Below are 12,846 nucleotides of genomic sequence, written 5' to 3' on the forward strand. Positions count from 1 at the left end.
AGAGGAAAGGGTAGAGGAAAGAGGGCAAACTGGACTGATCCAAGACTGCTACTAAAAGGTATTGTTGAGCAGTTGTAGGGAGGTTTGGGAATACCAACTAGTGCAAATGCCACACCCAATCTTTGCCTCCTTTTCCTCGCCCATCTTGGAGAACTAGTTTCTACTTTGTACTTGCCCAAGTATTGCAGGCCCAGACTGAGAATTCATAGAAATTAAACTGCATGCCTCAGTTACATAAAAACATGCATTAGTGTTTTAATGTGGAGCACCACTGAGCCACCAATTAATTACACTTTGTTAACATCTGACAATGCATCAGACATATATGCTTTTTGAACGTGAGAAATTTGGATAGCATGGCATGAAACAATAAAACAGGAAAGATAGATTCACTACAGTAAGTTAAAAATCTGCCAATTTATTTTGTAATAGTTCGAATCCCCCTTTTTTTTTCCACACACCCCTCTTCCCTTAATCTTTCCAAGCCATACAATTTCTGGAGGTGAGGAGAGGCAAGGATGAAGATAACGCTCACCAATCTCCATCCTTCAATTCCAAGAGAAGCATATGGTTCATGATTTTCAATAGCAACCATGCTCAGATCAGGAACTTTCCATTGTTCCTAATAAGAGATGTAACCCCATGTCCAATCATTCCATATCACGTTAATATTTCGGAATGCTAATGACACTGAAAATCTAGGAAAATTGACTTAAAAGTTGTTATTCAAAATAGCTCCACATTTCAACTACAGCTAATTACAAGTTCACAATGCATCACAATTCAAAACAGTATATCACAATACAGCTTAATCAATACTAGTATCAATTGTTACATTCTCAGCTTCAGAATTGCAACTTGCATTGTACAGTTTCCAGGCATAAAACCAAAGAAGTTTACAGCACAGAAAAGCACTATCTGGCACATCACGATGGTGCTAACAGTTCGCTAGAATAATCTAAAACGGATTGCACTACTTTGCTCTCCCTCCAGAGCCCAGTTATCTGCTTCAAATATCTGTACAATCTTCCCTTAAAATATGTAATGGTCTTTGCCTCAACCACTTCCTGTGGCACAGCACTCCATTCTTCAACATCTCTGTGTAAATACATTTCATAACTTCTGTCTTTCCTCTCTTAGTGACTATTTCAAATTATGACTCTTCACTATAATAACTCTCTGACCAAAAGAGCCTTTCCTTATGCATTGTCAAAATTCTTCATAATTTAAAAAAAACGAATAAAATTACTTCTTTGGATTTTCTGCTTCAAAGGAAATAGACTCAAATCTCAATTCTCTCTCCATATAATTTCCCACCCCTAATATCATTATGGTGAATCCATGACTTCTGCCCGCTTAATTGAATACCTTTCAATAATGGGGCACCTTCTGATGCCTAGCTGTCACCAAACTGCTGCCCGGTACAAATTTATTATTTCTTTACTGTCGCACTTTCCTCTATTAATGAAACCTAAACATCGCATTTTCAGAAATATATTGGAATTTTTTGTCTCTGTTTATCCACACCCATCATCTTTCCAGTCAGTATATACTTCCAAATGTGATGTGAGGAAAAATTTTTCCACCCAGAGGGTAGTTGGAATCTGGAACAGGCTTCCTGAAAGAGCGGTGGAGGTAGGTTTGATCAAGGTATTCAAAAGGGAAGTGGATTGTTACCTGAAGAGAGAGAATGTGCAAGGTTATGGGGGCAAGGCAGGCGAGTGGGACTAGGTGAAATGCTCTTTCAGAGATCCAGTGCAGATTCGATGGGCTGAATGGTCCCCTTTTGCACTGTAAAGATACTGTGATTCCTCAATATTCTTCTCAAAAATGTATTACCTGACATTTATCCTTATTAAACTGCATTCCAAATCTCTGCTAAATAGAGTCTTTCAACGTCCTCCTTTTCTGTTGTCAAGTAATTTTTGAGTTTGTATCCCCATGCCCAAATCCAAATGATTTAAATACAGAAAGAACAAAACTAGACTCAGCACTGAACTCTGGGGCATACTGCTTCTAGCCCTTTCCAATAATAGCAACACCATTTACCCTAATTCTATTTCCCGTTGTTCAGCTGACATTCCATCCATGTTACTACATTTCCTCCTTTAACACAAGCTTGAATTTTTCAAACAATCATTTTGCATCTTATCAAATGCCTTTTGAAAATCCATTTACTGCATTCTCTCCATCTATCCTTTTTTTTTTCAAAAATCCCGATTAAATTTGTCAAACAGTATTTGCCTTCGTGGGGCGGCTAGCTCAGTTAGCTAGATGGCTAGTGTGTGTTTCAGAATAACACCAACAGCATGGGTTCAATTCCTGTTCCATCTGAAGTAGACTTGGAACCTGTCTCCACACCTGCCCCATGTTTGATGTGGAATGGTGCCCCTGAAGCTATATAACCAATTGTCTACAGTTCCTCATGGGCTATGGCAAATCCTACTCGCCTTCAACATGGCTGTCCTCAACATTCATGCATTTCTAAGTGCTCATTAATTTGATTTCAAATTATGGACTCAAAGAATTTTGGACAAATGACATCAAATTAGCTTTGGTTACCAATTTTACCCTTTCAAGAAGGCAGAGAAAGATGTCAAATTGGCAACTCTCCAGTTCATCAGTTCAATTTGTATATTTAAGGCAGACTGAAAAAATCACACCATAGCCTCTGCTATCTCTTCTCTGACTTCTTTCAACAATCTACATTGTATGCTAACAGGGGTCAATAACTTAGGTACTTTCAGCTCTTTCTTGTTCTTAGAGATAACTGTCTAAAGAAATTGGTTCTAACAATTATTCTATATTGCTAAAAACAGAGACAAGCTGTCAAAGCTTTTTGTCTTGCACTCATCAGGAAAGAATTCGCAAGAATACCAATTGTCCTTTGCAGACAAAAAGAGCAATCCACAGATTGCGCCTTTTCATTCCCTGGTTCATTCCTCGAGGAAATGTTTTGACAAGACTCGACCTGCCAAGTTCAAATTTAAAGAAGCTTGGTAGTTAACTGCTCCCTGGTGCATTCCCTATGGCAATGCCTCTACCTATCATAGTCCACTTGCCAACCAATCAGCACTGCAGCCTGCCTTGCATTCTCACCTCCACTTACCCATCCCTAATTGCCCTAGAGAAGGTGGTGGTGAGCTGCCTTTTTGAACGGCTGCAGTCCATCTGGTGTAGGTACACCCATAGTGCTGTTAGGAAGGGCATTCCAGGTTTTGACCCAGCAACAGTGAAAGAATGACGTTATATTTCCAAGTCAGGATAGTATGTGATTTGGAGGGGAACTTGCAGGTAATGTTACCATGCCTGCTGCCCACCCCCGATCCTTCTATGTAGAAGAGGTCTTGAATATGGAACATGCTGTTCAAGGTGCCTTGGCGAGTTGCTGCAGTGCATCTTGTAGGTGGTACACACTACTGCCACTGTCCGTTGGCGGTGGAGGGAGTGAATATTTTAATATAGTTGATGGGGTGGCAATCAGGACTTCTTGATGGGTGGTATCAAGTTTAAGTGCTGCTGGAGCTGCACTCATCCAGGCAGGTGGAGAACATTCCATCACACTCCTTATTTGCACCTTGTAGATGGTGAACAGGCTTTGGAGAGTCAGGAGATGAGTTAATTGCCACAGAATTCCCAATATCTGACCTGCACTTGTAACCACAGTATTTATATGGCTGGTCCAATTCAATTTCTGGTCAATGGTAACCTCTCAGGATGTTGATGTGCGGGGGGGGAGCAGGGATTATCAGCATTGGTGATGCCATTGCATGTCATGGGGAGACGGTTAGATTCTCTCTTGCTGGAGCTGGACATTGCCCAGCACTTGTGTAGTTTGAATGTTACTTGCCACTTTTTAGCCCAAGCCTGAATGTTGTCTATCTGTTGCTGCATATGGACACCGATTGCTTCAGTATTACTTGTGAAACTTGCGGACTAACATCTCCTGACTCCCAAAACCTGTCTGCAATCTATAAGACACAAGTCAGGAGTGTGATGGAATACTCTCCACTTGCCTGGATGAGTGCAGCTCCAACAATACTCAAGAAACTTGACACCATCCAGGGCAAAGCAGCCCGCTTGATTGGCACCCCATCCACCACTTTCAACATTCACTCCCTCCACCACTGATGTGCAGTGGCAGCAGTGTGCACCATCTACAAGATAAACTGCAGCAACTCACCAAGGCTCCTTCGAAATCACCTTCCAAATCCATGACATTTACCACCTAGAAGAAGAGGCAGCAGATGCATGGGAACACCACCACCTGCAAGCTTCCCTCCAAGTCACACACCATCCTGACTTACATATGAATTAGGAGCAGGAGTAGGCCACTTGGTCCCTCGAGCCTGCTCCGCCATTCAATAAGATCACAGCTAATCTGACTGTAACCTCAACTCCACATTTCCGTCTACTCCCGATAACCTTTCCTCCCCTTATCAAGAATCTACCTGCCTTTGCCTTAAAAATATTTAAACACTCTGCTTCTGCCACCTTTTGAGGAAAAAAGTTCCAAAGACTCACGGCCCTCAGAAAAAATCTCATCTCTGTCCTAAATGGTTAACCCCTTATTTTTAAAATAGTGGCCCTTAGTACTAGATTCTCCCATAAGAGGGAGCTCCTCTTCGCACTGACCCCATCAAGACCCCTCAGGATCTTATATGTTTCAATCAAGTCGCCTCTTACTCTTCTAAACTCCAGCAGATACAAACCTAGCCTGTCCAACCTTTCCTCATGAGACATGGAACTATATCACTGTTCCTTCACTGTCACTGGGTCAAAATCCTGGAACTCCCTTCCCAACAGCCCTGAGTGTATCTACACCACATGGACTGCAGCGGTTCAAGAAGGGAACTCACCACCAACTTCTCAAAGGCAATTAGGGATGAGCAATAAATGCTGACCTAGCCAGTGACACCCACATTTACTACTATATTTAATTAGATATTTTCCTTCAAAGCGGAGTAGTCCTACCCTCTCCCATTATTCTTTTGCATCTTATATGCTCATCAATTATATCTGCCACCCTCACCTGACATGCACCGTTTATTTTACAGCAGCCATCAAATATTTTACTTTTTGTGGGGGGGGGGGGGAAGACAACAGGGGGGAAATCAACAATACGGGCATAGATTGCATCTTCCCATTACAGCATCATTCCAACGGCTACTCAATGCAAAATTGAATTCAATCATGAAAAAGCTTCAAGTACACACCTCTCCATTGTTCTGGTTGAAGAAACTGTTCGAATTGACACGCTTATAAGAAAATGTGACGGTACTGTTTAGTATAATAATGTTGCTCAGTAAAAATGCGTTAATTTTTACCATTTAAACCATTTTTACTAAGGCTGAAATACTGCATGGAATTTTACATAACTTGCTCACAAAACAACATTTTAGCACAAATTATCTCAAGAGAAACTCTCAATACATATAGAGATTTAAAAAACCAAGGACATGGTGAGAAACCTCATTTTGCTACTTTAGGAGTGTTACACAAGCAGGAATGTTAAATACAGTGGTCAATTTGAAGAAAGGCAGGTGCATTGGAACACCACCAACTCTCCAAGTCACACATCATCCTGACTTGGAAATATATCCCCTTTCATTCATCATCACTCAGTCGAAATCCTGGAACTCCCTACCTAACAGCAGGGAAGTAATTTCGCTATGGTTCAAGAAGGTGACTCGCCACCACCTTCTCGAGGACAATCAGGGATAGGAAATAAATGCTGGCCTTGCCAGCAACATCCCATAAATGAATAAATTAAAAATGATTTTTAAATAAAAATTAAAATACAAAAGTGTTTAATTAAAACAACATTTTCTCTATTAGGGTATTCAGCCTGTTTTCCTGAAGGAGGGACCACTTATAGAACATGCTGCACTCCCTCCCAGTTCCACCAAGATATTCTTTCACGTTAAATGGAATTGTGAGAAACATCTTCTGAAGTGTACAGGATCGCAAATTTCCTGTGAATTCCAGCCACACAGACCTAGCCCTCCTTCTCATTTTTGGAAGGAATAAAGAGGCCATACAGTCTTTGGAAAGTAAATGTGGTAGAGGAGCAAAGGAATAAATATAGAAACACAATCATTAAAAGTAAAAACAGGTTAATAAGGCCAAGAAAAGAAACAAAGCACTGGAGTTCATTTGTAGAGGACAGGGAAGTCATGTTAAACTTGCATAGAACATTGGGTAGGCCATGGTCTGGAAAACTGTGAACAGTTCTGGGCTCCATATTGTAAAAACATAGAGGAACTGGAGGGCGGGCAAGATGATTTACAAGGCCGATATCAGAACTTGAGGTTATTACCCATCAGGAAAAGTTGAGTTGACTGACTTTCTCTTTTCAGGAGAAAAGTACCCCAGAGGGTGATCTGATAGAGACCATAGAAGACGCTGAGAGGGTGCTTCCAGTTTTGAGGGCGATCAAAACTAAGAGTCATAAATATAAGATATTCACCAAGAAACGCAACAGGGAATTCAGAAGAAATCTCTTTACCCAAAGGGTGTTAAAGAGCATGGAACTCGCTTTCTCAAATAGTAGTTGAGGCAAATAGCATTCAATGGATTTAAGAATACAAGAAGCAAAAGCAGGAACAGGTAATACAGGCCCTCAAGCTTGCTCCCCCATTCAGTAAGTTCATGACTGAACTTCAACATCAACACCACTTTCCCGTCCTGTCCCCATATCCTTGGTCATTGCTGTCTCAGCTCTCTCAGTAAAGTACAGGAAGTAAATACATTTCATTAAACTCCCACGCTTGCAGAAATAACAGCTCTCTTATGGAATGCAGGTCCAGAAGGCAGTTAGCTGAGGTTTTTCATATCTTACAGGCATCAATTCATTTAAATACAACTATTTCACTAAAACCTCAGCTCAAGAACTTTCCCAAAACAGAAGAGCATGGCAGAATGATATCCACAAGCATTTTGAAATGATATCCCAAACTTAATTCCTAGAACTTCAAATGTTCTGAGCCCCTCTATGTCAATATGCTCTGTCAGCCTATCAAAAATGTTCTGTGGTGGGTAAAGAGGGGGGAGGTACTAAGATACAAATCTAGTTTTAAGTTTCTTCTGACAAATGATTCATACAATGCACCCCTATAAAGCTTGCAAAGCACCTGCCTAGATCAGACATCTGCCATACCAAGGCAGAGGTTTTCCTGTATTAATAGGTTTTTGAATGACATCCTCAGGATCCTTCTACTTTGCTCCCCAATAGGCATCTTAAAATTATTTTACATTAAATAATGAAGTCCTGCAGACGTAAAGACCTTGTGAGCCACTCACTGTACAAACTTTCCATGCTGCCATACTTCTAAATCAATTTCTCTTGCTAGAAGGGAATAAAAGGAGTCAGCAGTTTGTAAGACAAACAAAATTACAGGGGACCAATGTCATCCTGTCATTTATATTAAGGCTGCATTTATTTGTGCAGCAACACTAGGGGGGGCATTTCCTGCACATGCGCAGTGTCAGTCTCAATCTCTGTTTGAGTGTCGTCTGTTGCATTAAAACAAACAAGTTGGCTTGATACAGACTGAAAGTTCAGGTTATCCATTTTTGGGTCTGTGCAGTCCTTAACCAACTGTAGGTTCTTGTATCCATTTTACCTATCATTTATCAATTGTTCCTTCTGTAAAACAGATCTTCATCAGTCACTGAATCATTAGAAACATTAATCAGGAAATTTCAGTAAATGACAATTCCAACAAACTCAGGAGATGGGAGAATTGATTGTAAATTTTTTTGTGAAGTAAAAAAAACCTGAATAAAATATTTAAGGAATTTATTATCTCATGTAGGATCTGAAACAATACCCCTGGGCAAAACAGTCCATTAATCATGCACCTGAGCTTTGAGGGATTCCCTTTAAGAAAAAATTCTTTCGAGTTATCAACAGTCACAGATTGCAACTCTTTCGAGTACAATCACAGTTCTTGGTTTTCCAGGAGTGGGACATGAACCCACAACCCTCTGATTCAAAGGCGAGGGTGCTATGAACTGAGCCACAGCTATGGGAAAAATAGTATTTAAATAGATCTCAGCTCTGTATCCACCCTACCAAATCAGCTTAACATTTTAAACACCTGCATCAGATCACTCCTCAATCCTCTACACTCAGGGGAAGCCAAGTTTAAGCAACCTGTTAAGCATAACAGTTGATAAATGATAGTTGGTTAAGGACTGCACAGACGTAACTTGCACTTTGTTAGTCTGTATCAAGCCAACTTATTTGTTTTAATGCAGCAGATGACACTCAGGCACTGAGATTGAGACTGGCATGTACAGGTAGTACTTTAGTTTCATTTTGGTGAATGAGAGCTGCACTCTTAGGCCCACTCTCACCACCAAGGCCCATATACATCATGTGAAGTGCAGTAACAAAATTGAATGTACTATGCCAAATTTGGTTTGACCAAGCTTCTTTTCTAAGATCTTTATTCCCATGTTAGCAGAGAATTCACAAAATGACAAAAATCAGTGATTAAGCTGATGACTGGGAGGCTTCCCTGCAGCTTATACAGACTAAATACAGGAATGTAGTGTTAATTAAGTTCTGGTTAAAATTCAAATAATTATCAATTATACTTTAAGAACACAATTCTAAACAAGTGTGATGAACTTAAATGCCATTAAACAACTCTTAAACATCAGGACTAGCCCAACTGCAGAGATTGCTACCAAAAACTATCACAATTAATTGAACTGTACCAACACAATATACAATGGTTAAATGTCAGTTTGGCAACAAAAGTGAAATCTTCCAGGCTATGCATCCAACAGAGCACAGTACAGCAAGTATTACACCTCATTGTGCATTAGGCACAATGAAATTATATACCCCACATGCCAAGTTATTGCCTAATGCACAATGAGGTGTACACCCCACATGCTAACATTTAGTACCCATTTCAGCCAAATTTCACTTTGCAATTCTGAGGAAGGACCCTGCTCATCACTGATTATCAGGCCTAACAAAACTATGAGCTGTTGATGAATTGGCTGACACAGAGCAGGAAAGGAAGTTATCTGATAGTGTCATGCACTGCCCTGTAAAAGGGCAACCAAAGTAAGTAAATTTGTGTTTTCCTCAGGTTTTAGGAATTAAGAGATTTCTTTGCCTCTCCAACAAGTGTAGCCCAACATTCCTAACTTCACGTGACAAGCAGGAAAAACAATGAGTGAAAGCAACTGAAAGGGCTTTGAACAGTTATTGCGGTGCAGCACTGATGTTTAAAATTTTATGCCAAATATTTCACCTGGCTTAAGCTGCCAGATGAATACAGATTTCACACAATCAGTAATTTTTTTTTCTAGGGCACATTATTTTCTAAAATATGAACCATTAAACTTGTGCTTAAGTGCGGTTGCCAGACACACCAAGGATGCAGGTTTTAACTCTTACAGATGCCTGAAATAGGTACAATTTCCATAATAATACCACCGATGGGAAACAGGAGAAAATCATTATGATGAATACTAGTTTCAGAGAAAATACAGACAAAAAGGGACAAGCTGAACATGAAGGCTATTTTAAAAAAAATCTTTTTTTGCTTATTCACAACTGCAAGCAAAAAATAGGTTTTGCAGGAACTTGGATCTATTCTGATTTTCAAGGATTCTGCTTTGAACTGCCAGAAACACTTAAGCCCAAAATACTGTGCATATCGACTCTCCATACTGAGAGTACACCTTCAGTAACCTGCAATCTGTTCAGATTGTTATGATCTCGGTCAAGACCAGTAACTTTTTAAACAAGAAATCCGAAACCCCAGTTATTAACTGAAAGAATGAAGCCATGGGATTCCAGAGTTTAAAATAAAAGACATTTTACTATCCAAGAGTCAAACAAAGCAAACATTAAATACTATCTTGGGTAACCTCTATAGTCTAAAACTCAGAATCCACCATGAGTTAAACATGAATTAAAGGCAATTAACAAACTATAAATTACACATTAAATGGCAGACACAACTAAAACAGATCTTACAAATTGGCATAACAGTCCACATAGCATATATGTTATCAATATATGTTATCAATCTCAGTCAAAGTCCTTCAAAACTCTTCCCCATGAAGAATTTCAGCTCCTCTTGTTTTAAGATTTAGCCTGATCCCCAGCCAACTGCAGTGTACAATCAACCTGAGTTCCATGGGCATGGTATTCACCAAAAATGGCACATGTCTGCAGAACCTCCTCAATCTGCTTACAATGGTCTGGATGGCATAGATCCAATGTTATCTTCAAGGAGCAGAAACAACTGCAGCAATTTACCTTCTGGATGGAGCCTTGTCTTCTTCAGCCTGCCTGTACTGCACCACTGGAATCATCATCTTCATCTGAGCTCTAATGGTTGTGTCCTATCAATATGCTTTCAACCGGATTCAGTCTCCTTAGTCTTAGTTTCCAATTTCAGTTTCAGTCTTACGTTTCCTTTCTAAATTTCCCTTTTAAGTTTCCCTTTTCAATTAGGGAATACCTTCTCAAAAAATACAAACTTTGAAATTACAGATTCCATCACAAGATAGCTAAATGAACCTACGTGGACGAGGCGATGCTAAGGTTGAACCTAATGATGAACATTACAATGTATAATACTAAATTTAGTTAAAGACAAATTTCTTCAAAAACTATGATTACAAACATGTTTTGAGTATTACTGAGAAAAAGGACATGCCTAAGCTCATTAGAACACTTGCAAAATACCAATATAAGGGGAAGATAACAATTTATACTGTATGTGAAGAGAGTGCTGATTGGTTGGCAAGTGGTGTTGCCATGGAGAATGCACCACTACCAATCATTGTTTGAAATTTAAACCAGGCAGCTCGACTGATTGGTCAAAGCATTGCCCTGAGGAATGAGTCAGCGAATGGCTCTCACTTATTTTGTTTAGCTGAAATAGGTGGTGTGTACACATGCTCGACTAACGATCTTAAATTGGTTGTCAGCCTAATTCCTAGCACATTGAGGATTATTTAGAGGTGTCAGCTATGGCTCAGTTCATAGCACCCTCGCCTTTGAATCAGAGGGTTGTGGGTTCATGTCCCACTCCCGGAAAACCAAGAACTGTGATTGTACTCGAAAGAGTTGCAATCTGTGACTGTTGATAACTCGAAAGAGTTTGAGGATTATTTAGCAAATGTTGTCCAATCGCAGAATCACATCTAATGTTAGACACTTAGTTTTGAGTTTTGCAAGCATGGGCTGGTTGGGTACGGTTTAAACCCTGCCGGTTGCAAACAGCAGTTGCGACATGCTGTTTGATACAATTCGCCAGTCTTTAGGACGTATGGCCTACATACCTAGCATCACACTGGCACTGAAATTCATACCCAACATTACTCATTTGTGTGATAGGCAGAACATCTTTTTGGCTTGACGGTAGCATCTTGTTAGTGGCAAATACCACTCGTGTTGCTACTGTATAGTAACAGCTTGAAACAGCTAGCTTCACCTGGTGCTCACAGTTTTGAGATGCCTTGCCCTTCCAGGGTAATCTGAGGTAGACTGGGCACTTTTCAGGGCTAAAAGTGATGGTCTTAGGCCTATTCATGAGTTTGCGTGATATACAGCGTGAAACGATCTGATCAGGGTAGCCATTATCCTGCAGGATGTGCCCTATTTCAGCATCAAGCATGCATGGTGAGCAAATGGCTCAGGCCCTATTTACAAGATTGCTGATAAGACCAATCTTATAGCATGTGGAACTGTAAGAATCCCAATATGTATATTGACCAGTGAAGGTAGGTTTGCAGCAGAACATAGTAGAGAATACCCTCAATTAATTAGTACATCAAGGAAAGGGAGTTTATTTGACTGCTCCATTTCACAGATGAATTTGAGCGCAGGATGGAGCCCATTAAGACATGTAAGGAAATTATTACATGCAGCTGCGGATTTAAATATAGCAAATATATCATCCACATATCAGAAATATGTGAGAGGTAGGAGGTTAGGTGTCATTCCATCAAAGACACCTTTCTCATGGAACCCAACAAAGATGTTTGCGAGAGCTGGGCCTAGAGGGGATCCCATGGCAACACCAACTATTTAGGCATAACATAGTGTCATTAAAACTGAACTCAACTGTGCGAGTTGCCAAGTTCATAAGTTCAATGAATATGGATTCAGGCAATGATGGCAGGTCTAGATTGCCATGATATAGTGCTGCTGCACAAATATCTATGGTTTCCTTAAGTGGAACATTGGTGAATAAGCTAGCAATGTCAAATGAGCACATGAACATAGCATTGCTATCAATATGCAAGTCTTGTATGGCTTTTGTAAATGTGAAGGAGTCCTTCACTGTCTATGTGGAAAACTTGCTCAAAACTGGTGGTAACAATTCACCCAACCATTTGGCCAATTTATGTTGTGCAGAGCTGGTCATGGATAAGGTGGGGCATAGAGGACATCACTTTTGTGTGTCTTGGGCAGCCCATACATATGCTGACGCAGCGAACCATGAGGACGAATCCTGTCATATATATCACACAGTAGCTCATCGCTCTTACACAAGTCCAGCGAGGTTGATTTTTTAAGCTTCCTTTTGAGCAAGGCTGTCCAGTCATGTTGAGCGGCAAGTCCAATGAATATGAAGGTGGACCTGTCATTAAAAATGACGTGCATTTCTTGATATTGTGACACTTGTTAAGGAAGACTATTCCCATCCCTTTGTCAGGTTTACTGCTGCAAATGTCCGGGTTGGTCTTAAGGTTTTGCATCGCTGGAAGACATTCGCATTGCATGTGAAAGTCAGACAGGTCATTTGGAATCCCACAATATGCGTGTGCTAGACCAGCTAGGCGCGCTTTCAAGGATTCAGC

The sequence above is a fragment of the Cetorhinus maximus genome, unplaced genomic scaffold (assembly GCF_964194155.1).
Source record: "Cetorhinus maximus unplaced genomic scaffold, sCetMax3.hap1.1 HAP1_SCAFFOLD_2298, whole genome shotgun sequence".
Classification (NCBI taxonomy): Eukaryota; Metazoa; Chordata; class Chondrichthyes; order Lamniformes; family Cetorhinidae; genus Cetorhinus; species Cetorhinus maximus.